General features: G+C 36.3%; 1 long non-coding RNA gene across 1 annotated transcript in view; it reads right to left on the reverse strand.

The window, feature by feature from the left end:
- Window positions 1-9,839, reverse strand: part of LOC132538719 (uncharacterized) — a 144,217-nt gene extending 134,378 nt beyond the window's left edge. Inside the window, exon 1 of the long non-coding RNA XR_009550075.1 lies at window positions 9,605-9,839. This is a non-coding gene — a long non-coding RNA (uncharacterized LOC132538719). The remainder of the gene's footprint in view (window positions 1-9,604) is intronic.
- Between the last annotated feature and the right edge of the window lie 16,570 nt (window positions 9,840-26,409).

The following is a 26,409-nucleotide window of genomic DNA, read 5'->3' on the forward strand; positions in this document are numbered from 1 at the left end:
TGGCAGGAGCTGTTTACCCAAAACTGCTACACAGATTATAGTAAAATTTCCATTTCCTGCAGACAAAAGGGTGTGAAATTCCTCAGTAGTTTAATTATTAAGATTGCATCAGCCCCAGCCAGTCCCTGATAAAACCACAACTTCCTTTCCCAGTTTATTCCAGCTTCATGATATTGACCTATACAATGATTGGTCCAACCATACTCCCTTTTTGCCACCTGCTTATTACAGTATAACAATACCTCCGTGTAAGCCAATAAACACACTACCCCCGGCCATAGTTTCCAAATTGGTCACTCTGCGTGCTCACCCCCCACCACCGCCTGTTCTCCTGCTCCCCTAGGACACTTCTCCGGTGGCCAACAGATTGGTGGGTGTGGGGTAGTCAAGACAGGCCGTCCAGGGCTTGCCCTACAATGTATCAGAGTGATGTCTGTGTCTCTCTCCTCCTATCATCCTTATTAATAAATAAATAAGTAAAATCTAAAAAAATGTCTTGATAACATGGGGTAGGTATCTAAAAACAATTTGAGATTTATAGTGTCAAAATATATACAAAGAACATATGTGGTAGAAGAAGAGAGACAAAAAGTTAAAGTTAAACAATGAAAGGATCAAATTAAGTGAGATAAACCAAAAAGAAAAGGATTCATAGCAGATGATTTCATGCTAGGTGGAACTTCAGAAGCAAGGACAGATAGGGAAAACACAAAATAAAATGCTGACTAGGTATGGCATCTTGCAAAGGACTATGGGAAGGAGGGAAAGGAAAGCATGGAGGGAATTTAGAGGTCCTGGTGCATGAATGTGAAAAAGTACTACCTAAGTTGGACTATGAGAGTGTTTTGCAGACGCCTATATGGAGAAATGAGAGCTTGTACACACATATAAATAACTGTATTGTAAGACACTAGTCCCCTATAAAGTAATGAGAAAAAAATAATCTAAGGCGAATATGCAATGAGTTAAGAAAGTACTACAGTGAAGGCTAGAGCATGGATAGATGGTGGTGGCAGGGTTGGGATGGAAGGAGGGGCACCAGAAGACACTGAAAGGAGGAAAGCAAAGATAATTCACAGAAAATCAAAGAAAATATGGGATAGAGAGGTAGCAAGAATTTAAGAACAAAATGAATCCTCTTACCCTAAAAAAAATAATAATAAAGCAAAACACACATGAAGAAAAACAGCAGCTCTAGTTTGTGAGATACAATACAAGGATGCCTAGAAGATAATGTTCAGTGTCAGAAAGGATAATTTCATTAAGCATAGTGGATCTAGAAACAAATTTTGATCTGAGGAGTAAATGGTTAATAAGTAACTTTGGAAAAAATAGTAAAAAGTCAGACCATATTTGGGAGGGACATAGGTTTGTGTGAGAAATTTCTTCAATTTCTATTTTTCTTAACTGTTCCATTTTATGATCAATAATGGACAAGTTATTCCTATCTGTCTTAGCTATTTAGAAAGTCACATTAGAAATTACTATGAATTTTATATTCAACTTATTGCTAATAAATTGCCTATCTCTTTCCTGATATGCATTCTCAAAGAATCCTATCGTGTCTGCTATTCTGAAACCAGACAGATAATGATGCATTATAATTTTATCAAGGATCTTATTAAGTATTCTGTGATACATATGACTAGATAAATATGTACAGAGAAGAAGAGAGTGTGTGTGGGTATAGTGCTTCCTTTATACATTATATATTGATGAGAAGTTATTTCCATATCTTGGTCACTGTGATCGATACTTCAATGATCTTAGAGTTTCATTTTTTTTTTCACGCTAGTGTCTAGATATTCTTCGGGTGAATACCTAGTTATAAGACTGTGGGATCTTACTCCATTGTTTTAGTCAGGAAAGTAGATAAAATGTCATAGGATGCTGGCTAAATCTGAATGAGAAGAAAATGGAGAAAGTTTTACTTGATGAAGATTTTTTTCATTTATAAAAGAAAATGAGCATACAAAGGGGAAAATAAAAAGTATATTCTTCTAAGCATTGAATAAAGCAGTATGTAATACAGCTCTGAGTGAAAATTCAGACTTTTGGTGTTAACACTATTTCAACAACTAAAATAAATTAAAAAAAAGAATAACTGGACAAGTTTATTTTCTAGTAGACTACTTACTGATTTTAGAGGAACTTATCTGACTCCACTTGAAAGTAAAAACTGGGAGTCGGACAGTAGCGCAGCAGGTTAAGCACATGTGGCACAAAGCACAAGGACCTGTCAGGATCCTGGTTCAAGCCCCCGGCTCCCCACCTGCAGGGGTGTTGCTTCACAGGTGCTGAAGCAGGTCTGCAGGTGTCACTCTGTCTCTCTTCCTCTCTATCTCCCCCTTCTCTATCAATTTATTTCGGTCTCTATCCAATAATAAATAAATAAAGTTTTTTTTTTAAAAAAAAAGAAAGTAAAACCAAATGCAGAGCTTTTGACAGTCACTCAAAATGGAAACTATGAGGTGGAAAATTCTGGCTGGAAGCAAAGAGACGGAAGGATGTTTTCTGCAATCTCAGTGCTTGAAACTTGCCACAAGTACACGATGAGCATCTCATCTCCCCCAACCAGTCCCTGGGTACCCATACTTCTTAAGCTTTTCCATAAGATTGAAGAAACAGGAATACTCCCTTCCACCTTCTATGAAGCCAACATCACCCTGATACCAAAAGCTGATAGGGACAGAACAAAAAAGGAAAACTACAAACCAATATCTCTGATGAACATAGATGCCAAAATATTAAACAAGATCTTGGCCAACCGGATACAGCAACATATCAAAAAGATTGTTCATCACGACCAAGTGGGATTCATCCCAGGAATGCAAGGCTGGTTCAACATCCGTAAGTCAAGCAATGTCATTCACCACATCAATAAAAGCAAAGCCAAAAACCACATGATTATCTCAATATATGCAGAGAAAGCCTTTGCCAAAATCCAACACCCATTCATGCTCAAAACTCTACAAAAATGGGAATAGATGGGAAATTCCTCATGATAGTGGAGTCTATATATAGCAAACCTACAGCTAACATCATACTCAATGGACAGACGCTGAAAGCATTCCCCCTCAGATCGGGGACTAGACAGGGCTGTCCACTGTCACCGTTACTCTTCAACATACTATTGGAAGTTCTTGACATAGCAATCAGGCAACAGAAAGAAATCAAAGGAATACAGATTGGAAGGGAAGAAGTCAAGCTCTCACTATTTGCAGATGATATGATAGTATACATAGAAAAACCTAAAGAATCCAGCAGAAAACTACTGGAAGTTATTAGTCAATATAGCAAGGTATCAAGGAACAAAATCAATGTACAAAAATCAGTGGCATTTCTTTATGCAAACACTAAATCTGAAGAAAAAGACATCCAGAAAGCACTCCCATTTACTGTTTCAGCAAAATCAATCAAATACCTAGGAATAAAGTTGACCAAAGAAGTGAAAGACTTGTATGCTGAAAACTATGAGTCACTACTCAAGTAAATAGAAACTGATACCAAGAAATGGAAAGATATCCCATGCTCATGGATTGGAAGAATAAATATCATCAAAATAAATATTCTCCCCAGAGCCATATACAAATTTAATGCAATACCCATCAAAATTCCACCAAGCTTCTTTAAGAGAATAGAACAAACACTACAATCATTTATCTGGAACCGGAAAACAACTAGAATTGCCAAAACCATCTTGAGGAAAAGAAACAGAAATGGAGGTATCACAGTCCCAGAACTTACACTATATTATAAAGCCATCATCATCAAAACAGCATGGTACTGGAACAAAAATAGGCACACAGACCAGTGGAACAGAATTGAAAGCCCAGAAATAAATCCCCACACCTATGGACATCTAATCTTTGATAAGGGGCCCCAAAGGATTAAATGGAAGAAGAAGGCTCTCTTCAATAAATGGTGCTGGGAAAACTGGGTTGTAACATGCAGAAGAATGAAAGTGAATCACTTTATCTCACCAGAAACAAAAATCAACTCCAAATGGATCAACGACATGGATGTCAGACCAGAAACAATCAAATACTTCGAGGAAAACTTTGATAAAACAGTTTCTCATCTACACCTCAAGGACATCTTTGATGAATCAAACCCAATTGCAAGGAAGACTAAAGCAGAAACAAACCAATGGGACTACATCAAATTGAAAAGCTTCTGCACATCCAAAGAAACTATTAAACAAACAAAGAGACCCCTCACAGAATGGGAGAAGAACTTCACATGCCAGACATCAGACAAGAAACTAATCACCAAAATATATAAAGAGCTCAGCAAACTTAGCACCAAAAAAGCAAATGACCCCATCCAAAAATGGGCAGAGGATATGAACAAAACATTCACCTCAGAGGAGATCCAAAAGGCTAACAAACACATGAAAAACTGCACTAGGTCACTGACTGTCAGAGAAATGCAAATTAAGACAACTCTAAGATACCACCTCACTCCTGTAAGAATGGCATACATCAAAAAGGACAGCAGCAACAAATGCTGGAGAGGATTTGGGGATAGAGGAAGCCTTTTACATTGCTGGTGGGAATGTAAATTGGTCCAGCCTCTGTGGAGAGCAGTCTGGAAAACTCTCACAAGGCTAGACATGGACCTTATATATGATCCAGTAATTCCTCTCCTGGGATTATACCCCAAGGACTCCATAATACCCAACCAAAAAGAGGTGTATAGTCCTATGTTCATAGCAGCACAATTTATAATAGCTAAAACCTGGAAGCAACCCAGGTGCCCAACACCAGATGAGTGGCTAAGAAAGCTGTGGTATATATACACAGTGGAATACTATGCAGCTATCAAGAACAATGAACCCACCTTCTCTGACCCATCTTGGACAGAGCTAGAAGGAATTATGTTAAGTCAGAAAGATAAAGATGAGTATGGGATGATCCCACTCATCAACAGAAGTTGAGAAAGAAGATTTGAAAGGGAAACTAAAAGCAGGACCTGACCAAATTGTAAGTAGGGCATCAAAGTAAAAGCCCTGTGGTGAGGGGTAGACATGCAGCTTCCTGGGGCAGTGGGGGGTAGGAGTAGGTGGGTGGGATGGGTCACAGTCTTTCGGTGGTGGGAATGGTATTTATGTACACTCCTAGTAAAATGAAGTCATATAAATCACTAGTTAATTAATATAAGACGGGGAAAATTAATTGTATGTCTTGAAGTTTTTTAAAACAAAGTCTTAGTCTTTTTAATACATAGGCTGTGCATTTGATATGCGGACTCTCTGAAAAGCCTAGACCAAGTAGATCAGAAGCAACCAATAGCACAGCTATATACAAGATACTGGATATTGTACAGCAAACCGTAACATAAGAACTTTTCAAAGTTAACCCAATTACCAAATAATGTGATGATAACTATCGATTGTCTTTTGGAACCCTAAGACAGCAGGAACCTCACATCTCCACTATAGAGCCTCTACTTCCCCCAGTCCTGGAACCCTTGGACAGGGCCCACTTTCCATATTCCTCTCCCAATCCATATCAAATAATGTTGCATCTGCCGATCGCAACCTAACCAACACAACGATTGCCACGTCAACATGTCAACATGCTTCACTTCAGACTGTCCAGAGACTTCATGTGTGGAGTGACAACCCTTCAGCTTCATTACTCGGGTGAGACCTTTCCTTTCATAGTATACTCTAATTCCATCTTAGGTGGTTCACTTTCTAACAAAGTCCCAAAACCTAGATATACACCAGTTTCTGTGAGAAAGAGCATATGTTCACACGTATCCATAAACTACTGCAAAATATATACCTGAAAGCAGAAGTACACTAGAGTTTACACTGAGTACCCCCCTAACACTTCCTCTCCACTATTCCAAGCTTTGGGTCCATGATTGCTCAACAATTTGTTTGGCTTGTATGTTAACTCTCTTTTCAGTCACCAGGTTCCAAATGTCATCAGGATGCTGGCCAGGCTTACCTGGACTGAAGACCCCACCAATGTGTCCTGGAGCTCCGCTTCCCCAGAGACCCACTCTACTAGCGAAAGAGAGAGGCAGACTGGGAGTATGGACCGACCAGTCAACGTCCATGTTCAGCTTCAGGAAAATAAAAATGTCACCTCCAAAAATATGGAACTAGAAAAAGACTAAGGTCATAGGAGAGGTTGAGGAGGTAAAATAAAGATTATCTTTAAGACAAAAAAAAATTTAAAAAATAATCTAGCAAGGATCTCATCTCTTGGGATGGAAAAAACATTTTATTTATATCTTTTTAAATTAGGTGCCTTGTTAGTTGACCCTGCTTTCTAAAAAATAATGAGAAGTAACTGGCAAGAGATTATCTCTCCTAAATTTAAGACTGGTAAAAGAAAATGAAAAAAAAAAAATATATATATATAAGTAAGGATAGTTCACTGCCATTGTGATATTTGGCCTTATAATATTTGGGATCTCTCCTTAAAAAGTTAACTTCTTTTTCTGTTTGTCACTTGATGCACTGCTTGTGACATTACAGAGATGGCTCAGCTGTGCAACTGACATCTTATGTAGACTATGAATTAATATAGTTTGAGGTTTTGATATGCGGACTCTCTCAAAAGCCTAGACCAAGTAGATCAGAAGCAACCAATAGCACAGCTATATACAAGATACTGGATATTGTACAGCAAACCCTAACATAAGAACTTTTCAAAGTTAACCCAATTACCAAATAATGTGATGATATATGGAGTATGAAATACTCCATTTTGGCCCAGTTTCCCCCCACCATTTCTAGTAACACTAATTTATTCTTGTTATTATTAATGTAATAACTTTTTGTGAGGTAAATATATATGCTTATTTTTGTCTAATAAAATCCTGTTGCGATATCTTTCATTCATGAATAGATTTTCCAGAGGTAACTGTACTCAAATACAACATGATGGGTTTCTAGAAATTTTTCATCCTCTAACTCAGTTATAATTAGTTTAAAGATTTTAATTGTTAAAATTCTGTTTTGATATACATTAGTTACTAGTCTTTTTCTGTTATCTAGATCAAAAGGTAATATGAACTTCCCAAAAGGTTAAAAACTTTTATATATTAAACAAATGCAAAGAAATCTGCAAATACTATCAAGTGAAATAAACAAGTAAAAGATTAAATTCTAAATGGTCATATACAACTTATTTTGTTAGGATTTATCTCCTACCTATATTGACTAGACATTAATTTACTCGAATATAGATGGTATTTCTTATTATCCTGCCTCATATATTTACCAAAAGGTAGGTGGTAAACTATTGGTTTATATGCAATAAAATCAAGTGAAACCAGTTTTAGTGTCAATGTTTTTGTGAAATAGATCATATAAACTTGATGAGCAAATCCAAGAATAAACTAATTTTATAGCCCCTCCCCCCAAAATGCACATAGTTCCATTTTAAATGGTGCTAAATCAATAATTCATATCTTCTTTAAAATAGAAAATGACTTCTCAAATTCTAAATTTATACTAAAAAAGTAGCAATGGATGAACAGAAAAACTTATTACAACTGCTGTGGAGAAAATCCAACAGATCTTAAAGTTGGAGAAATTCCTAGACAAGCTCCACCTAGGCTTCAAAGTAGTTATTCACTTTTTTCCATCCAGTGTGAAATCAGGCACCAATGGAAAGCAAAATAACATTCTGTTGTTTTACTGATATATAATCTACTATTTTTTAAAGTAACTTAAATTTGAGGGAAAAACTGGTTTTCCTCAACCAAATTTTTTTTGAACAATGTTTGAAAATTCATTGATTTACTATAACTTACTCCACAAACTATAGTGTCATTTTTGATAAACATAATGTCTTTTTCATATGGATATTTAAGGAAAATCAGGTCTACTTTAAAAAGATAACATGATAGCATATGCAATAAATAAACATACTATCAACTAAAAGTTCATATTTGTAATTGATTTTTAAAATACTAACACTAAGTTTCACTGTCATGATCATTGTAACAATAGGTGTTTGTGCCAATTTAAGCAGGAATGTTCTTTAAAATATGAAGTTCAAGTCTGGAAAAGAAAACTAGATCGGGGAGTCGGGCTGTAGCGCAGTGAGTTAAGCGCAGGTGGCGCAAAGCACAAGGACAGGCATAAGGATCCCGGTTGGAGCCCCGGCTCCCCACCTGCAGGGGAGTCGCTTCACAGGCGGTGAAGCGGTGAAGCGGTGAAGCGGTGAAGCAGGTCAGCAGGTGTCTATCTTTCTCTCCTCTTCTCTGTCTTCCCCTCCTCTTTCCAATTCTCTCTGTCCTATCCAACAACCACAACAACAATAATAACTACAACAACAACAACAAAAAAAAACAGCAAGGGCAACAAAAGGGGATAAATAAAATAAAATAAATATTTAAAAAAAATTTTTAAAAAAGAAAAAAACTAGATTGAATCAAACCAATCTATATTGAAAGATTTTCTCTGAAAATACAAAATACTTATAAAGGTTGACTGGACCTTAATCTTCTTTGTCATCATAACCTTTAGAAAACATCAAAATAGGGGGCTGGATGGTGGCTCAGAGGGTTAAGCATGTGCACATGTCACGAAGCACAAGGACTAGTGTAAGGGTTCTGGTTCAATCCCTGGCTCCCCACCTGCAAGATGGTCACTTCACAGGTGGTGAAGCATGTCTGCAGTTGTCTAACTTTCTCTCCTCCTCTCTGTCTTCCCCTCCTCTCTCCATTTCTCTCTGTCCTACCCAACAATAAGGACAGCAATAACAACAACAATAACAACAATAACAAGAAACAACAAGAGCAAAAAAAAAAAGGGAAAAAAATAGCCTCCAAGAGCAGTGGATTCATAGTGCAGGCACCAACTCCCAGTTATAACCCTGGAGGCAAAAATAAAATAAAATAAAATGAAATAAAATATGGTAAAATAAATTAAAATAACCTGCTGTGCTACCTCCCTATCCCCTATATTCCTAATGTTTATATGAAAATATTTATCTATTAATGTACTACTACCAATTTGTTCAATCTACAGATTTCATGATTAAGTTGATGTGATATTGGAAGTTAAAACTTATACTGTATATCTAATTATCCTTTTAAAAAACATAATGCAAGGGATTCTTCATAAAACATACTGAGATACAATGTTTTTAATAGGCACTCTAAAAAGTGCAAAATACAGTGAAATATTTTGATTGACTCCCAAAATTTACACATACAGAAATAAGGATTTAATCTGAATACTGGATTATAAAATAATGCATAACAGCTGACAGTCAAAGAAAAAAAATTAAGGGATTTAATGCCCACAGAAGAAAAAATACTCTTTTTCAGATAGAGAAGCACTGTCAGAAAGAGGGGAAGATAACAAGCACAAAAGCCTTATTCAGTGCAGTGCATGCAAAGCTCTAACCTAAACTGAGTGCGTGGCAAAGCAGCATACTATCCACGTGAGCTAATATGCCATCTAAGGTTCCAGGTTTAATCATAGCACCACATAATCATCAAATTGTTATTACATCCTTGGCACCCCCCCAACCCCATTATAAAATAATTCTTTAAAAATAGACTAATGGAGCTAGGGCAGTGGCAACACCTAGTTGAGTACACGCATCACCATGTCATACTTAAGTACCTGGGTTCAAGTCCCCGGACTCATCTGCCTGAGGGAAGCTTCATGAGCAGTGAAGCAGTGCTGCAGGATGTCGCGTCCAGCGCGACGGTGACGGCGAGACAGGAGAAGGGCGTCGGGATTGATTAACAGAACAGCAGAGTCAGTTCATGGAGCAAGCAAGCAAGCCTTTATTTTTCTCTTGTCCCAGCTACTTATACTGTTTCAGGGCATGGGAATGCGGAACTTGCGGTTGGCTCCGCGGAACTAGCGGTTGGCTCTGCCAGGAAGCGTGGGCCTCCGAGAGGTCAGGCTGTTTTCAGCAAGCCTCTGTACTTTGTGTACTTCCTCTTGGCCTCCCACAGCAGGCAGCTCTACCTAAAGCCCCAGGACAGGAGTGTGAGGCCAGGGACCCTTTGTCCTGACAGCAGGAGTCTTTCTCTTTCTGTGTTTCCCTTTCTCCTCTCAATAAATCCCAAATAATCAAGACAATGATCTCATTTAAAATGTTACATTTTAATAATGTACTCCTTTTGTAATTCTATGGCACTTCTCTAGTCAGAAAAATTTGTCTCTATGTATCTAGTTTCCAAAAATGTCAGTTGTAATTTAAAATAATAATTAGTGGGTACTAGGTGGTAGCACATACAGTTGAGTGCACGCTTTATCATGAGCAATGACCAGGGTTTGAGCCCCTGTTCTCCATTTACAGGAAGGACACCTCAGGAGCAGTGAAGCAGGTAAGCAGATAACTATCTTTCTCTCTATGTATCCCTCTCCATCTCAATTTCTATCTGTGGTATCAAATAAAACGGAAAAAAAAAAGGGGGTGGAGAGGAATGGCTTCCAGGAGCAAGGGATTAGTAGTGTTGATGCCTTGCCCCAGTGATAACCCTAGTGACAATTAAAAAATAAATAAAATAAAACAAAAAATTAGTAAAAATTATGCTATTAAAAGATAAGTTAAGTATGAATGCATGTACTCTTATACCTGAAGGAAGTATATGCACATGCACATGAACTGGTGACTGCCCCTACAAAGGGTAGAGGGAACTGTTTATATCGAAGCAGATGCAATTCAACAATTACTACAAAGAATTACTCATGGTCTCACGTTTGCACCATTTTCAACTTTCACCCAAATTATCTTCTGTCATAAGAAGTTCAGATCTCTCTCAGAGATATTCATTTTGCGAGTTCTGGTATAACTGTACTTCCTGGAGTCTATGCTTATTCTTTTTCCTAAGTACTTTCCCCTTGTACATATTATAATGGACAAGAACAGAGAGAAACTAATAGTGCCTTAAATAAAAGCATTCTCACTTATGTTATACTGAAATTTGATGAAATACTAAAACAATCTAGTAAGAGGTTACTTTAGGGCAGGCAAAATAGCTAACTTGAATAGTGCACTGCTTTGCTATGTGTACCGCCTAGGTTCAAGTCTGTCCTCCACCATAATGAAGGAAACTTGGGGTACTGTGGTCAGTTTCACTCCCTCTACTATCTTAAAAAAAACAACTAAAAGCTTTTTATTTATATTAAAAAAAATTTTCAGGGGCAGGTTGGTGGTATGCCTGATTGCACACACATGTTAGAATTCTCAAGAACCCAGGTTTGAGCCCCCATTCCCACCTGCAAGAGGAAAACTTTGCAAGGGATGAAGCAGTGTGGCCAGTATCTCTCTGGCTCTCTGCCTTCTCTATCTCTATCACCCTCTTCTCACTCAATCTCTGACTGTCTCTACCCAATCAATAAATGAAAGATAGTAAAATAAAAGTTAAAAAAACACCTTAACAAAAAATTTTTACAAAACATAGAATAAAAAATTAACCTAATATAACATGATATACAAAAAAATCACTGAAAGAACTCAACAAAATCATTTAACTATAATCAAAATTTCCATACACTTAAGCCAGGTGCTTCAATGTTTACAGAGGAGGCAAACTATATTTGAATTGAAAATATTGAATCATATTGAAGAAAAAAAAATGTCATCACTAGTTCTTCTACCACTTCAAGTAGGGTTTTTCACATAGAAAGACAGACAAAAAGAAAGACACTGTAGAACCAAAGCTTCCTTCAGTTTAGTGGGACCTGGGCCTTAACTTAGCCCATGGCCACTAAAAAGCAAAGCACTATCCATCCAAATGAGCCATCTTTCCAGTCTTTGAAAAACAGCTTGATCAGTTCTCCAAAATTACTAAACCCTGTCTTTTTGAAAATAACGCTCATATAACAAGACATGGTAGAAAAATTCATATGTCTAGATAAGGCTTAAAGAGTTTTGCATTTATGTGACTATTCCTATGATATATGGACATAAACATGTGAAAAAATTAAACACTCAGATACTTACTTAAATGAATTTTTTGGACGTTCCCAAAATGAGCAATAAAATTAGGAAGTATTGGTTCCTAGGTAAGAGTTTCCTGGAAAGGTAAAGCCATAAATCATACTGATGAAGATAGCAGAGTGGTGTTTGTAAAGAGTATGAATCATATTAGTGTATATGTAGTAGAGGTACAGTAAAAAGTCTTTCATTCACAAGATAAAAAGAAAAGAGTTTGGAAAATTAAAGATTACAGCACATAATACAATAAGCATACTGCTATTTTTTGAGAATCACCATCACTGTAGTAAAGAATTCTGCATAATATCCATCATCACATCACAGTAAATCAGAAGATCTTTGAAGTCACAGGCTCTTTTATAAACGTTTATCTCTCTCTTTATTTAGCATGCATATCCATTTTAAAGACACACTTGAAAAAGTAGTATTTCCTCTACCGATTGGAACTGCAATATGCACCAATGCAGAGGCTGATTACATGTTTTTCTTACAAACTATGATGAGTAAATGAGGCACATATTGTTTTTCATGCAAACTATGAGTAAACTTCATAAATACTAATTAATATATGAGACAAAAAAGTGAAAGATAAACTTCATATACCCATTTCAGAAAACAGATAAAATACATTAAACTATCACCTCAGATTTTGTTTTATAAAATGAAAGAGGACAGGGAGTTGAGCGGTACCACAGGGGTTAGGCATAGGTGACTCAAAGCGCAAGGGCCGGTGTAAGGATCCCAGTTTGAGCCCCTGGCTCCCCACCTGCAGGGGCATAGATTCACAAGTGGTGAAGCAGGTCTGCATCTGTCTATCTTTTTCTCCCCCTCTGTCTTCCCCTCCTCTCTCCATTTCTCTCTGTCCTATCCAACAATGGCGACATTAATAACAATAAAAAGGACAACAAAAGGGAAAATAAATAAAAAATGAAGGTTGACAGTAGAAGTGCTAGGACCTGCACAAGGATCCCAGTCTAAGCCCTGGCTCCTCACCCGTCGCTTCACAGTGGATTCATAGTGCAGCCATCAAGCCCCAGTGATAGCCCTGGAGGCAAAAACAAAATAAAATAAAGTTTGTATGAGCCAGTCATCCTTCACCTTCTGATATTAATAGTAACAAGCTGCAGAAATGATCCCTGAAAGTATAGTCTTCCTTATAGCCTTATCTGTTTCATTAATGTCTTTTTCAAAATAACTGTAATAAAGCTCACATGTACACTGTTTTTTAAGTAGAATGCATGGCAAAGCCAAATGTAGCTGTAATTGGTATGTAAGAAATCCTATCAACCCAGTGTTGAAAATGTCCTTATTTTTAAACTTGAAATTCTGCAAGCAAAAATTCTCTCAACCTTTCTCCTAATTAGGTTATCCTGTCTTTCCTCTTAGCTTCTCCTTTTTAGGTATGTATAGACGAATGAATTGGATCAAGTTAAATAATGGCACTAAAAATATTGCACTCGATACTCAAGACAGAGTAGTAAATAAGTTGCAGCTGTCACAACATAGCATCGGCAAAACAGAGAGGTCAAAACCTGTGTTCTATGCAGAGATGAGAAAAACAACAACAAAAAGAAAACTCATTGTAGTTGAACTGTGAAAACCAGACTATGTAATAATAAACCTGGAAAATAAACAATTGAAGTTAATGAAACATCATAATCAAAGTTACACAGAAAAGCATTATATGAAGGAATTAAGTCTAAAACATATAGTGAGATTGTATATGAGGCAAAAAATTATAAATTATTTCTTTATTCCTAAGAGTTGTTCCATTATCTCTAATACAGCAAACTCTAAAATACATTTTCTGCTTCATTGCAATTCATTGCAAATGGCCCAGATCAACACCCTGAAATTTTAAGTAGATTCTTTAGCCTTCTAATAGGATTTAGCTGCATGACTTCAGTATCTAAATTTCTGCCTCAGTGAGCAATGGCTCAGAGTTAAAATATTAAATAGACTAAATATTAAACACCCAGCTTCTCCAAGGACATATTTTACAACAAAAAGGAGGGTAAGGATGAGAAAAATGGTCTACTAGGTAATCAATTTCACTGTTTTGACCTCTCCAGAGCAAACTATTTATTAAATAATCTAGCTCATTGTTTATTTTATAGAAATATTACTCTGGTAAACCATCATGATGTTCACAGATTAACATGTAAATAAAAAAGATTCCTTTCTCCCACATAAATTCAACATTCATGCAAATATATATATATATATATATATATATGTATGTATATTTGTCTCCAGAATTATTTCTGGGACTCATTGCCTGCACTATGATCCATTGCTCCTGTGAACAAAGAAAAATTGCAGTGGAGGGGAAGATAGAGAGGGAGAAAGAAAGACACCTGCAGACCTGCTTCACAGCTTTTGAAGCAACCCTCCTGTAGGTGGGGAGTTAGGAGATTAACCTAGTGCACCACCTCCAGCATTCAACACATACATCTTTAAAATGTTGACAAAAAGATATTCTTTGCCAGAGCCCAGAAACTAAACCAAGTCTCTAAGAATATTATTGCTGAAGCCGTTGGAAACCTGGCTGAAAACTGGTTTTTATGAAACTCTGAATATTGGCATTGTCTTGATCTGGGAGTCTGACATTAGTGCAGCAGGTTAAGCGCACATGGCACAAAGCACAAGGATTGGTGTAGAGATCCTGGTTCGATGCCCCGGCTCCCCACCTGTAGGGAAGTCGTTTCCCAGGTGGTGAAGCAGGTCTGCAGATGTCTATCTTCCTCTCCCCCTCTGTCTTCCCCTCTTCTCTCCATTTCTCTCTGTCCTATCTAACAACCATGACATCAATAATGATATTAATAACTAAAACAAAAATAAAAATATAAGGGCAACAAAAGGCAAAATAAATAAATAAAATTAAAAAAACTTTAAAAAAGGAAATCTCGTTCAAATATTTAGGAACGTTCTTAAACGTTTTTTTTTCCTTTGAAGAATCATTGCATCATAAAGTTACATGTTTCAGATGTGCCTCAGTGAAAAATCAACATGTGTCTATATTACATGAAATTCAATACTGAAAGCTTAATCCTTTTAAAAAAAATTATCTTTATCTATTTAGAGACAGCCAGGAATTGAGGGGGAGGAGGAGATAGGGAGAGAGATAGAGAGACACCCGGAGCACTGTTTCACCACTTGCAAAGTTCTCCTCCTGAAAGTGGGCACAGAAGGCTATGAACTTGGGTCCTTGCACATTGTAACGTGCGCTCAACCAGATGTGCCACCACCCAGCCCTCATGAAGTATTTTTCTTTCTTTTTCTTTTCTTTTCTTTTCTTTTCTTTTCTTTTCTTAAATTTCTTTATTGGGGAATTAATGTTTTACATTCAACAGTAAATACAATAGTTTGTACATGTATATTTCCCAGTTTTCCATATAACAATACAACCCCCACTAGGTCCTCTGTCATGCTTCCTGGACCTGTATTCTCCCCATCCACCCACCCAAGAGTCATTTACTTTGATGCAATAAGCCAATTCCAGTTCAGGTTATACTTGTGTTTTCTCTTCTGATCTTGTTTTCAACTTCTGCCTGAAAGTGAGATCATAGCATATTCATCCTTCTGTTTCTGACTTATTTCACTTAACATGAATGTTTCAAGGTCCATCCAAGATTGGCTGAAAACTGTGAAGTCACTATTTTTTATAGTGGAGTAGTATTCCATTATGTATATATACCACAACTTGTTCAGCCACTCATCTGTTGGACACCTGGGTTGCTTCCAGGTGTTGGCTATTACAAACTGTGCTGCTAAGAACAAATGTGTACACAGATCTTTTTGGATGGGTGTGTTGAATTCCTTAGGATATAGCCCCAGGAGAGGAATTGCAGGATCATAGAGTAGGTCCATTTCTAACCTTCTGAGAGTTCTCCAGAAGACTGTTCTCCACAGAGGTTGGACCAATTTACATTCCCACCAGCAATGCAGGAGGGTTCCTTTGACCCCACAACCTCTCCAGCATTTACTGCTGTTACCTTTGCTGTTGTATGGCATTCTCATAGAAGTGAAGTGGTATCTCATTGTTGTCTTTATTTGCATTTCTCTTGACAATCCAAGACTTGGAGCATTTTTTCATGTGTTTCTCTGCCTTCTGGATCTCTTCTGTGGTGAATATTCTGTCCATTCTGTCATTTTTGAATGGGGTTATTTGTTTCCTTGTTGCTGAGTTTGGCAATCTCTTTATATATTCTGGTTATTAGTCTCTTGTCTGATGTATGGCATCTAAAGATCTCCCATTCTGTGAGGGGTCTCTTGGTTTGGGAAAGTTTAATTCTATAATTAGCCATTAATTTTGTCCTGATTCATCCACCGTTTGTGTCCTTTCTCTTCCAGTAACCAACAATTATTGGTTTTATATTCCTAGTGTCTATTTTTCTAAACCTTTTTTTCTTTTTTCTCTTAAACAGGGCACTGATCAGCACTGGCTTATTGTGATGCTGGGGACTGAATTTAGGCTATCAGAACCTTATGTAATGAAGTTTCCCTTGTCCTTTAGTCCTTTAATTTCGTATTCATTCTCTCTCTCTCTCTCTCTCTCCCTCTCTCTCTCTCTCTCTCTCCCTCCCTCCCTCCCTCCCGCCCCCCTCCCTCTTCCTTCCTTCTCTTCCCTGCCTCCCTTACTTCCTCTCTCTTGCCTCCTGGGTTATCTCTGGGGCTCAGTGTGCTAACACTAAGAATCCACTGCTCCCAGCAGCCATTTTATATTCTGTTTTATTGGACATGATGGAGGGAAACTGAGAGAGGAGGGGGAGATAGGGTGAGAGAAAGGCAGACACCTGCAGATTTGCTTCACTGCTCATGAAGCATCCTTGATACAGCTGGGGTGTTAGTGGGGAGGCTTTAACCTGGTTCTCTGTAGATAGTACACCATCTGGCTCCCCTCCCTAGCCCTTTTCTAAATTTTTTAAGGATCACTCATCTCACATGTTAAGTCCAATCTAGAATGCTCCTAGCTATGACTGTGGAGTGTGAGATCAGACCAGAGGGAATGCAGAGGTTGCACAGGCTCCTGTGCTAAGTATGTATAGACATGGGTCTTAGGTCAGATCAAAGGGGTCTACAATTAACAGTATTTATATACTTTCCCCATTTTGGGGAGCTATTCTCTGCCATGACCCAGAATTCTAGTTCTGTTTCCAACTCTGACACCATATTCCCAGACAATACTTTCAGTCCACCTACATGTAGGTTCTCAAACTCAGGCAAATATTAGTAAAGTCATGGATCCTTTAGGATATACCTAAAATAGACATCCTAGATTTTCCAATGTGAAGACCCCAGATGTCATCTGCTACATTCTTACCTTTAGATTCCTGTTTACTAAGCAATGTTTTCTGCTTTATATTTTTAATGCTTTTCAGCTACCAAGTTGCAGATGCTAATATGACTCCAATCTGACGTCCCTGGGAAGAGGACATCACCATTGTTTCCTGAAATCCCAATACCCCAGAGCTCTAGCCCACTATGGAAAGGTGGAAACAGGATGGGGGTATGTTTTGACCTGTCAATGCCCATGTCCAGTGAAGAAGCAATTACAGGAGCCAGACCTCCCACCTTCTACACTTCATAAAGATCTTTGTTCCATACTCCCAGAGGGATGAAGAATAGGGGGGTTTCTAATGGAGGAGATGGGGTGTGGAACTCTGGTGGTGGGAATTGTGTGGAACTGCACTCCTTTTATGCTAAAATCTTGTCTATCATTATTAAATCACTAATACAAATAGTTAAAAAAATCAGACCTGTTTGCCTTAGTTTTTTATTAGATTTAATTTTAAATGTGAAAAATCTAAAAAAAAAGGTATTTGGAATACATAAATGATGTCAATTAGCATAATTAATTACACTCTCATAGGTCAGTAAAGGAGGAAGTAAATCTTAGTAAAGAACTGCTGGAGCTTCAATTCAGGTCCTCTAAGACATATGCACAGAAAATAAATTATGGTAAGGAAAACAGTCTAAGCAAAACACTTAAAATACACATCAAAAGCAGATATGGAAAGGAAGTATGATTAATATATATGTTTATATATTATTTATCTCTCTCCCTCTCTCTCTCTCCATATCTATATCTATCTATCTATCTATCTATCTATCTATCTATCTATCTATCTATCTATCTATTAGGAACTATAGGGAATGTGATGTTTGGAGAGCTATAGGTGGTTAATTCGATTTCTATATACTTTATGTTTTCTGATTATTTGTTTTGTTGTACCTGAACCTGTAGTTTCACTGCTGTGGGTGTCACCTCTTCATTGAAAGAGAAAACAAACAAACAAAGGAACAAAACCAAATGAAAAACCAGAGGAGATTCCTCCTTTACCACAACACCTCCCATGTGGTGCTGAGATTTGAACCTGGATCTCACATGTAGTAATTCTGACACTAAACTCTCTGAGCTGTCTTTTCAATTCTAGATATAGCCTGACTTTTGTTCTAGTGATTTCTAAACAGGTTCTCTGTTCTAAAATTTTATCATTACAGTGTGTGTGTGTGTGTGTGTGTGTGTGTGTGTGTGTGTGTGTGTGTGTGTGTGTTTCTTGACAACATCTGTGTAATTCATTTGTACTTCCTCTTCCATGATGGTCTCTTAGAATTCCTGAAAGTACATTTACAATGCCCTTTATCTATAGCCTCTCAAGGATACTTCATTTTCCCTGGTCTAGAAATAATATATACAATGGTATTATATTTTTGTATTTATCTGTAAGCTCCTATAGTTGCAGAGCAAGTCAAGTCAGGTTAGTAGTAGTTTTTACAACCTTCTTAGAATAAAGACTACCATGTAGTTTTATGTTGCATAGAAAATAGACTTCTTTATAATCTCTGTTGAATGTTCTCTTCACCTTATATCACCATTACAGTTATATTCCTTTTCCTTTATTTCCTTTTGATAGGTCTATTATTATTTATTCTCCTGCTCTTGGAAATGTTATGATCCTCCTGCTCACTCCCATATTCCCAAGCTCCTTATTTGACTTATCACATCTCTAGATCTTTACTTTGACTTCATTCTATTGATATTATTCTACTGGTTTAGTTAGATGTTTTATAAAAGTTCATAATAAAATGAACTTAATTAAGTTAGGAAATCCCAAGGAGTTAATAAGCATATCTAGGAATGAAAACTGACTTGTCCTAAATGGTATAATCCACATACCATATCTGTTTATAAATATAGCTATTTTGATATCTAAACAATCTATGCAAGACCACAAACAGATCATCTGTAAGAACGTCCATATGGTGTCTTGAAACACACAATACTTACCTAAATTCTTTATTTAGTCCTTGATCTATCATTATAAGAATAACATATTTAAATGAAACTATTACTACAAAGAGTACATAGTATAATCTGCTGTGCATAATAAACTTAATTTTCAGTGCAAGCTTATAGAGAAATTTATTATTTTTAAAGTAGTTTCTGAAATGTCAGTATCAATAATCTTTTTATATACTATGAGATTTGAATTGCTTAAGTGATGGACTATCATGATAGGAAAACATCATTGTTGGGGGGCCTGATGGTAGTGCACCTGGTTGAGTGCACGTTACAATGTGCAAGGACCCAGGTTCAAGGCCCTAGCTCCCACCTGTAGGGGGAAAGCTTTGCAAATGGTGAAGCAGTCTTGCAGGTGTCTCTCGATCTCTCTCCTTCTCTATCACCCTCTTCACTCTCAATTTCTGGCTATGTCTAATAAATAAAGGTTTAATTTTTTAAAAAAGAAAACATTATTATTTCATTTAGATATTATTTTGACCATTCAAGCCAAGCAATGTACACACTCAAAAAGAAAAAGAAACATAAAATATCTCTCACTTTTCCCTTTTTCTTTTATTTCCTTTTTTCTTTCTTTTTACTAAATAACATTGGGCAACATTTAGATAATTAAAGTGCTATATATTATACTTTGCATAATTTGTTTTTAAGTACATGTTTTTGGTATAAAACAGCAGAATATTCTCTAACATATAAAGTTAAGTTCACAATGCAAAAATTATTACAAGTAATTAATAAGTAAAATGAAGAGTAGCCTCTTTCTCTCCTCCTCTCTCTGTATGATGCCAAAAGCTTCACACATTCATGATTTCACTGATGTTGGGACACGTTTGATTTTTTTTTTAATATGTTAGGAAAGGTTGTTAGAAAAGATGGGTGGACAGAATGACTTCATAGCTCACCCTGGTGCTCTAGTTTTTCTAAGTGGTGTCTGGGTTTGAATGTAGGCCACATAGATGGCAAAGCATGTACCTACTGGCTAAATACCTTCTAATCCTTAAATAATTTGTATTCCATTTAAAGAGTTCTGTTGTAAGTAATATAATTAAGATTGGTGCAAGAAGGCAAAGTTCATACAATTAATGCCATACAACTAACTAGATCTAAGGCAACCATGGCTATAAAGCCAGTGATCTAATGCAATAATTATGAAAAGAACATGTATTTATGTAAATTTAACAGTGCCTAAAGTACTCAAAGTTTATAAAACTAAATTAAGGGCCTGTTATTTTTACTTAAATCAAGTCATCTATATGAAACATTTTAAGGTTTTTAAAATGTACTTTGTGTGTTAATTTGGTGCTGCTTTTTGTATTATATGTCCTGAACTAAGCGTAAGTATACATCCATAGAGATTTAAAAATAAAGAGGGAGGAACATGGGCATTTAACTTGAATTTACTTCTTATAAATTATAGAAACTGAAGCTACAATGAAATTGAACTGAAATCTTCCAAGAGGAAAATGCTCTAATTAAACTAGTCTCTCCTATTATATGATTAATTTAGTAAATGCCAAGGAGATGCCTATTTAACTTAAAGAACAAGAATAGAAAGGGGAAACAGTCTTGGATTGGGCTTCGTATATTACACCAAAGCAAAGGACTCTGAGAAAAGGGAGTGGGGGTTAGCAATGAAGACTTAAAGATCCTGGTACATAATGATGGAAAAGTACCTAAGTTGAGTATGAGAAAGTATTCTGCTGAAATCTATCATTGTGAGATCAGTAATTCTATCCACATGCCAACAGCTGTACTGTAAATCATTAACCTCTTAATAAAAGAGGGTGGAGTTCTTCAGGGGAGATAGCTTTGCCTCAAGAGCATTTGCAAGCCTGAGAAACCAGAAGGTACAGGTTCAGTCCCAAACACACCATATGCCAGAGCTGAGTAGTCTTTGGGTTCTCTTACTTTTTATAAAAGAAACTTCAGGCACCAGGTTCCAGATGCTTCCATGATGGCAACCAGACTTCCCTGGGCAGATGACCCCACCAATGTGTCCTGGAGCTCTGCTTCTCCAGAACCTCGCTCCACTAGGGAAACAGAGAAGCATACTGGGAGTATGGATCAACCTGTCAACGCCCATGTTCAGTGGGGAAGGAATTATAGAAGCCAGACCTCCCACCTTTAGCACCCCATAATGACCCTAGGTCAGAGGGATAAAGAATAGGAAAGCTATCAGGGAAGAGGATGGGATATGGTGTTCTGGTGGTGGGAATTGTGTGGAGTTGTACCGCCCTCATACCCTATGATTTTTGTCAGTGTTTCCTTTTTATAAATAAAAATAAAAATGAAATTGCATATCATTCAATAATTATTTTAATTTGATTGTAATTTTTTAACTTGTTTCATTTTCCTTAAATATGTTTTCTTGTATGTTTTCTTCTCTTTCTCTGAATATCATTGAAATAACTGCTAAAGAATATGTGCACAAAAGAGCTATAAAAGGAAATTGGCTGTGCTTAGACTCTCAAACATATTTATATAGTTACCAAGTAAAAGACTAGGTAAACATGCAGCTACATAATACCTCTATGACTAGCTGAAAAATATATGTCCACACAATAGTGAAATTCTCCTAAATTCATTTGCAAAATGACTTTTATAAAGTTATTAACCCATTTAATTTTCTTTCTTTATTGAGGGATTAATGGTTTAAAGTGAACAGTTAATTTGATAAATAATGAGTAATTATCACTATAATAAACACTGAAATATTACATGAGATGAATGATTGAAAATTATCACTAATTATTTCAGCATCAAGTCAGATTGGTCATATAACTCAAATATCTTTCACACATTCAAAATGATTTTTAATTCTAATATAAAAGTAGGTATATATGTTCCTTTTAATACATTGTTAATTTTAAAATATTTATTTATTTGTCACTGGATAGACACAAAGAGAAATTGAGAGAGGAGAGGTTTTGGGAGGGAGAGAGACAGAGAAACACCTGCAGCACTGCTTCAAGAGTAGTTGAGGACCCTCTGTAGTTGAGGACCAGGGAGTTGAACTTTGTTCTCATTACTATGTATTTGAGTTGCATGTTAAAAAACTGCTTTAACTTAACTAAATGAATTAACCAGATTAGTATAGACATTACAAACATGAAAAATCTCTCATAGATTTAGAGTCTATGACTTGGATAATTTGCTAATTTCTACATGCTGGGTTCTGTACTTTTATTAATCAAACTGAATGCTGATATTTATGGCTAAGATTCTTAACTATTTGACATATTGCAGGCAGATTTTCACACTAAAGTCAGAAAATTGTGGTTCCTTTTGTACAACCCAAGTGAAATTGTACTGAGTTTTACGAATAATATGATTCTAATTCATCATAGCTCCATTAAGACTATTGACAATTTTGTAAAATAAGCTAGAAATAAGTTAAATATTACCTCATGTTTTTCTTCTTCTTTTTAAAGATTTTTAAAAATATTTATTTATTTCCTTTTGTTGCTCGTTTTAGTTGTAGTTATTATTCTTGTTGTTATTGATGTTGTCGTTGTTGGATAGGACAGAGAGAAATGGAGAGAGGAGCGGAAGACAGAGAGGGGGAGAGAAAGATAAGACACCTAAAATCCTGCTTCACCGCCTGTGAAGCGACTCCCTTGCAGGTGGGGAGCTGGGGGCTCGAACCAGGATCCTTATGCCAGTCCTTGTGCTTTGTGCCACCTGCGCTTAACCCGCTGTGCTACATACCGACTCCCTCTTTTTTATATATATATTTATTTATTCCCTTTTGTTGCCCTTGTTGTTGTAGTTACTGTTGTTGTTGTTGATGCCATTGTTGTTGGATAGGTCAGAGAGAAATGGAAAGAGGAGGGGAAGACCGAAAGGGGGAGAGAAAGACAGACACGTGCAGACCTGCTTCACTGCTTGTGAAGTGACTCTCCTGCAGGTGGGGAGCTGGGGGCTCGAACCGGGATCCTTACACCGGTCCTTGTGCTTTGCGCCATGGCTTTCTTTGTTGCCAAAGTATTTACATCCTTTTAGTTACACAACTGTAAAATGTTGATTTCTATGTTAACATGCTAATTCGAATGTACACAAATAACCTTTAATGTTAATGATAAAGAATATAACAATAGAATCAACCAGCTATAGTTCAGAGAGTTCAACAGCAACAACAACAACAAAGGTCCTGAGGAAAATTTAACATCATTAAAGTATTTATGAAATTACATGAATGAAATAGGATGGTAGTAAAAAGCAACTGCAGATACTGAGAACAACTTTTCAAACCTATCCTTTGTGATATATCAGGTTCCTGAACATGTGACAGAAAACAAATATGTGACTTTCCATGTCTGCATTTGTCAAATCTTTTTGATGAAATTTATGTGACTTCTAAGAATAACATCAGGAGAGGAATCCATTTTGAGGAAAAATCATAGTTTTCCATCAAAAGAAGTGAAGACTGACTCATGTATTTTTTATAGATCCTTCCACTCTTGTTAATCATTAATAACTGTGTTCTGTAAAGTAAGGATATCCTCTAACTACACCTTGCAATTTTTTTTTCTTCAGTGGGAACATGACCTCTATTTTCAAAGCATAGGTGTAAGCAAATGGTTTAATATCAACATAAAATCCATTTTTTCCCCTTCAATAATGTTACTTTGTAGAAGGAATGTTGAATTGCAGGATTGTTTTTGTCACAAGGATATATTTCCTCAAGGTAGGTATAAATACATTTCAGACTTCACCAAACCATCAGTCTGTTTCACCAGACTTAGAATCCCAATCTGACTTGATGTTCCTCTCTTTCCCTTTGTGTCCCTCACCTTCACTGCCATAGGTTACAGTCCATTGAGTTTTCATATTTAGAGGATACAAAGTGAGTAAACTAAAGTATTCTGTTACTTAATTATACATTAAAAATCTATTTTTATGCATATTTTAACCTGAATTATCTCTGTTTCAACATTTTAAGGTTTTATTTATTTATACTGATGATGATGTGTGCATTTTTTTTATATAAGTCTACCCAAAAAATATGACTTAATCCAAGTATACAAAGGATTGAGGTTTATAAGGCTAAGAATCTGGAGGTTACCTTGTGGCTCACCAGATATAAAATAGATGTACCTAAGCAAAACAAACAAAAAAAATGGTTTCAAACTAGGCCACCACAGGAGAATATCTACAAGCGGGATGCTCCAGGAGCACTGGATTGTTCTTCCCTCTCCCTAATTATCTCTTTTTGTCACTCTTAATCTAGAGGAAAGTTGTGGGGGGGAGACTTTTGCCAGATATATAGTCATGCAAATGATAGCAAACTCAGGGTGGCAAGAAAAAGATGCTAAAGGTTTTTGTTTAACGTAGTACTAAAGAAAAATTAAATTTCAAAGGAAACAAGAAGTTTGGTGGCAAAGGTAGATAGCATAATGGTTATGCAAAAAGACTCTTAAGTCTGAGGCTCCAAAATCCCAAATTCAATCTCCCACACCACTATAAACCATAAACCAGAGCTGATCAGTGTTCTAAAAAAGAAGTTTGCAAAGTTAACTAAGAATGAATAGAGGGCGTCAGGTGGTAGGGCAGTGGGTTAAGCGCTTGTGGTGCAAAGCTCAAAGACCAAAGGATCCAGGTTCAAGCCCCACATCTGCAGGGGAGTCACTTCACAAGCAGTGAAGCTGGTCTGCAGGTGTCTTTCTCTCCCCCTCTCTGTCTTCCTCTCCTCTCTCCATTTCTCTGTCCTATCCAAGAACGAATGACATTAACAACAACAATAATAACCACAACAAGGCTACAATAACAATGGTAACAATAGGGAGTAAAAAAAAAGGCCTCCAGGAGCAGTGAATTCATGGTGCAGGCACCAAGCCCCAGCAATAACCATGGAGGCAAAAATAAAATAAAACAAACAAATAAATAAAAAAGAATGACTAGAAGCTTTATTCATATAGATAATTATAATAAGGGTCAGGTGGTAGCACATGTGGTTAAGTGCACACATTTCAGTACTCAAAAACCTGGGTGCAAGCCCCAGGGTCCCCTCTTATAGGGGGAAAGCTTCACAAGCTATGAAGCAGGCCTGCAGGTATATGTCATTCTCTGACTCTCTCCCTCCCTACTTCCCTCTTCCCTCTAAATTTCTCACTTTCCTATCAAATGAAATAAAAAAAACCCTCAAATTACAAAATTATTAAAAAGAGAATTATAAATTATTGATCAAGTATAGCTTAGAGATGAATGAGAAAATACATAGATATATAACTGAAGTCAAATTAATAAAGATAAATTCTTAGTAGTCCATCCCCTCAACAAAAAAATAACCATACTCTGTGGAAATTCACAACTCAGATGGTGTGCCATGTAGTGAACCAAAACATTATTTAGTATTTCAAAAATAATTATTTATTTTTTTATTTGCTTTATTCAAAAGAAGGAAGTATTTAGTTTATTTTGCATATTATGTATTGGTATATTTTTAAATAAAATTCAGAAACAAAGGTCTAAAATTCAATGGAGGACCTGCATTTATAAAGAATATTCTATAATGATTTTTTTTCTAGGTTTGCGTTAATTATATAGCCTCTTTCACATATTTTATTACTATTCAAATGTTCTTAATAGAACTTGTGGAAAGGCAAAGCATGACAACCAAGACCAAAGGCAAAAGGAAAATCCATTTCCAGTAGAAGGAATAAAAGATTACAACAAGCTGGATATAGGACATTATTCAGATGACATAAATCCAGATTAGCTTTTCTTGCTTAAAGTATTAGGTAAGGATAAAGATTAACACTTACAACATCTGAATAAAGTTGGTTTCTTTAGAACAGTATGTGGTAGTTTGAAAATAGCATATTAAGGTTTTCTATGAGAAATTTATTCTTAAATTATTGAAAATAATATTAATAAAATTTTTTGCAAAAGTAGTTACTTTCATTTTTCTTCAGAGTTTATAATATCTACTTTCTTGTGAACAGTACACAGCAAATGGATCTTCTAATTATTATTGAAACCTATTTTTATATTTAATATAAAGATGGGAAAGCTGAGGTTTTTATCCTCAATGAGTAATAGTAAAAGAAATATGTGACCACACAGTTTCACAAAGTAATAACTGAATTTTAACAGTTAAAAAAATTATAGTTGCAATGTAGGTTCTTTTCATAGAATTCTTAATCCATAATCTCCTGATCTTTAGAACTG

Source organism: Erinaceus europaeus, chromosome 5, assembly GCF_950295315.1.
Source record: "Erinaceus europaeus chromosome 5, mEriEur2.1, whole genome shotgun sequence".
Classification (NCBI taxonomy): Eukaryota; Metazoa; Chordata; class Mammalia; order Eulipotyphla; family Erinaceidae; genus Erinaceus; species Erinaceus europaeus.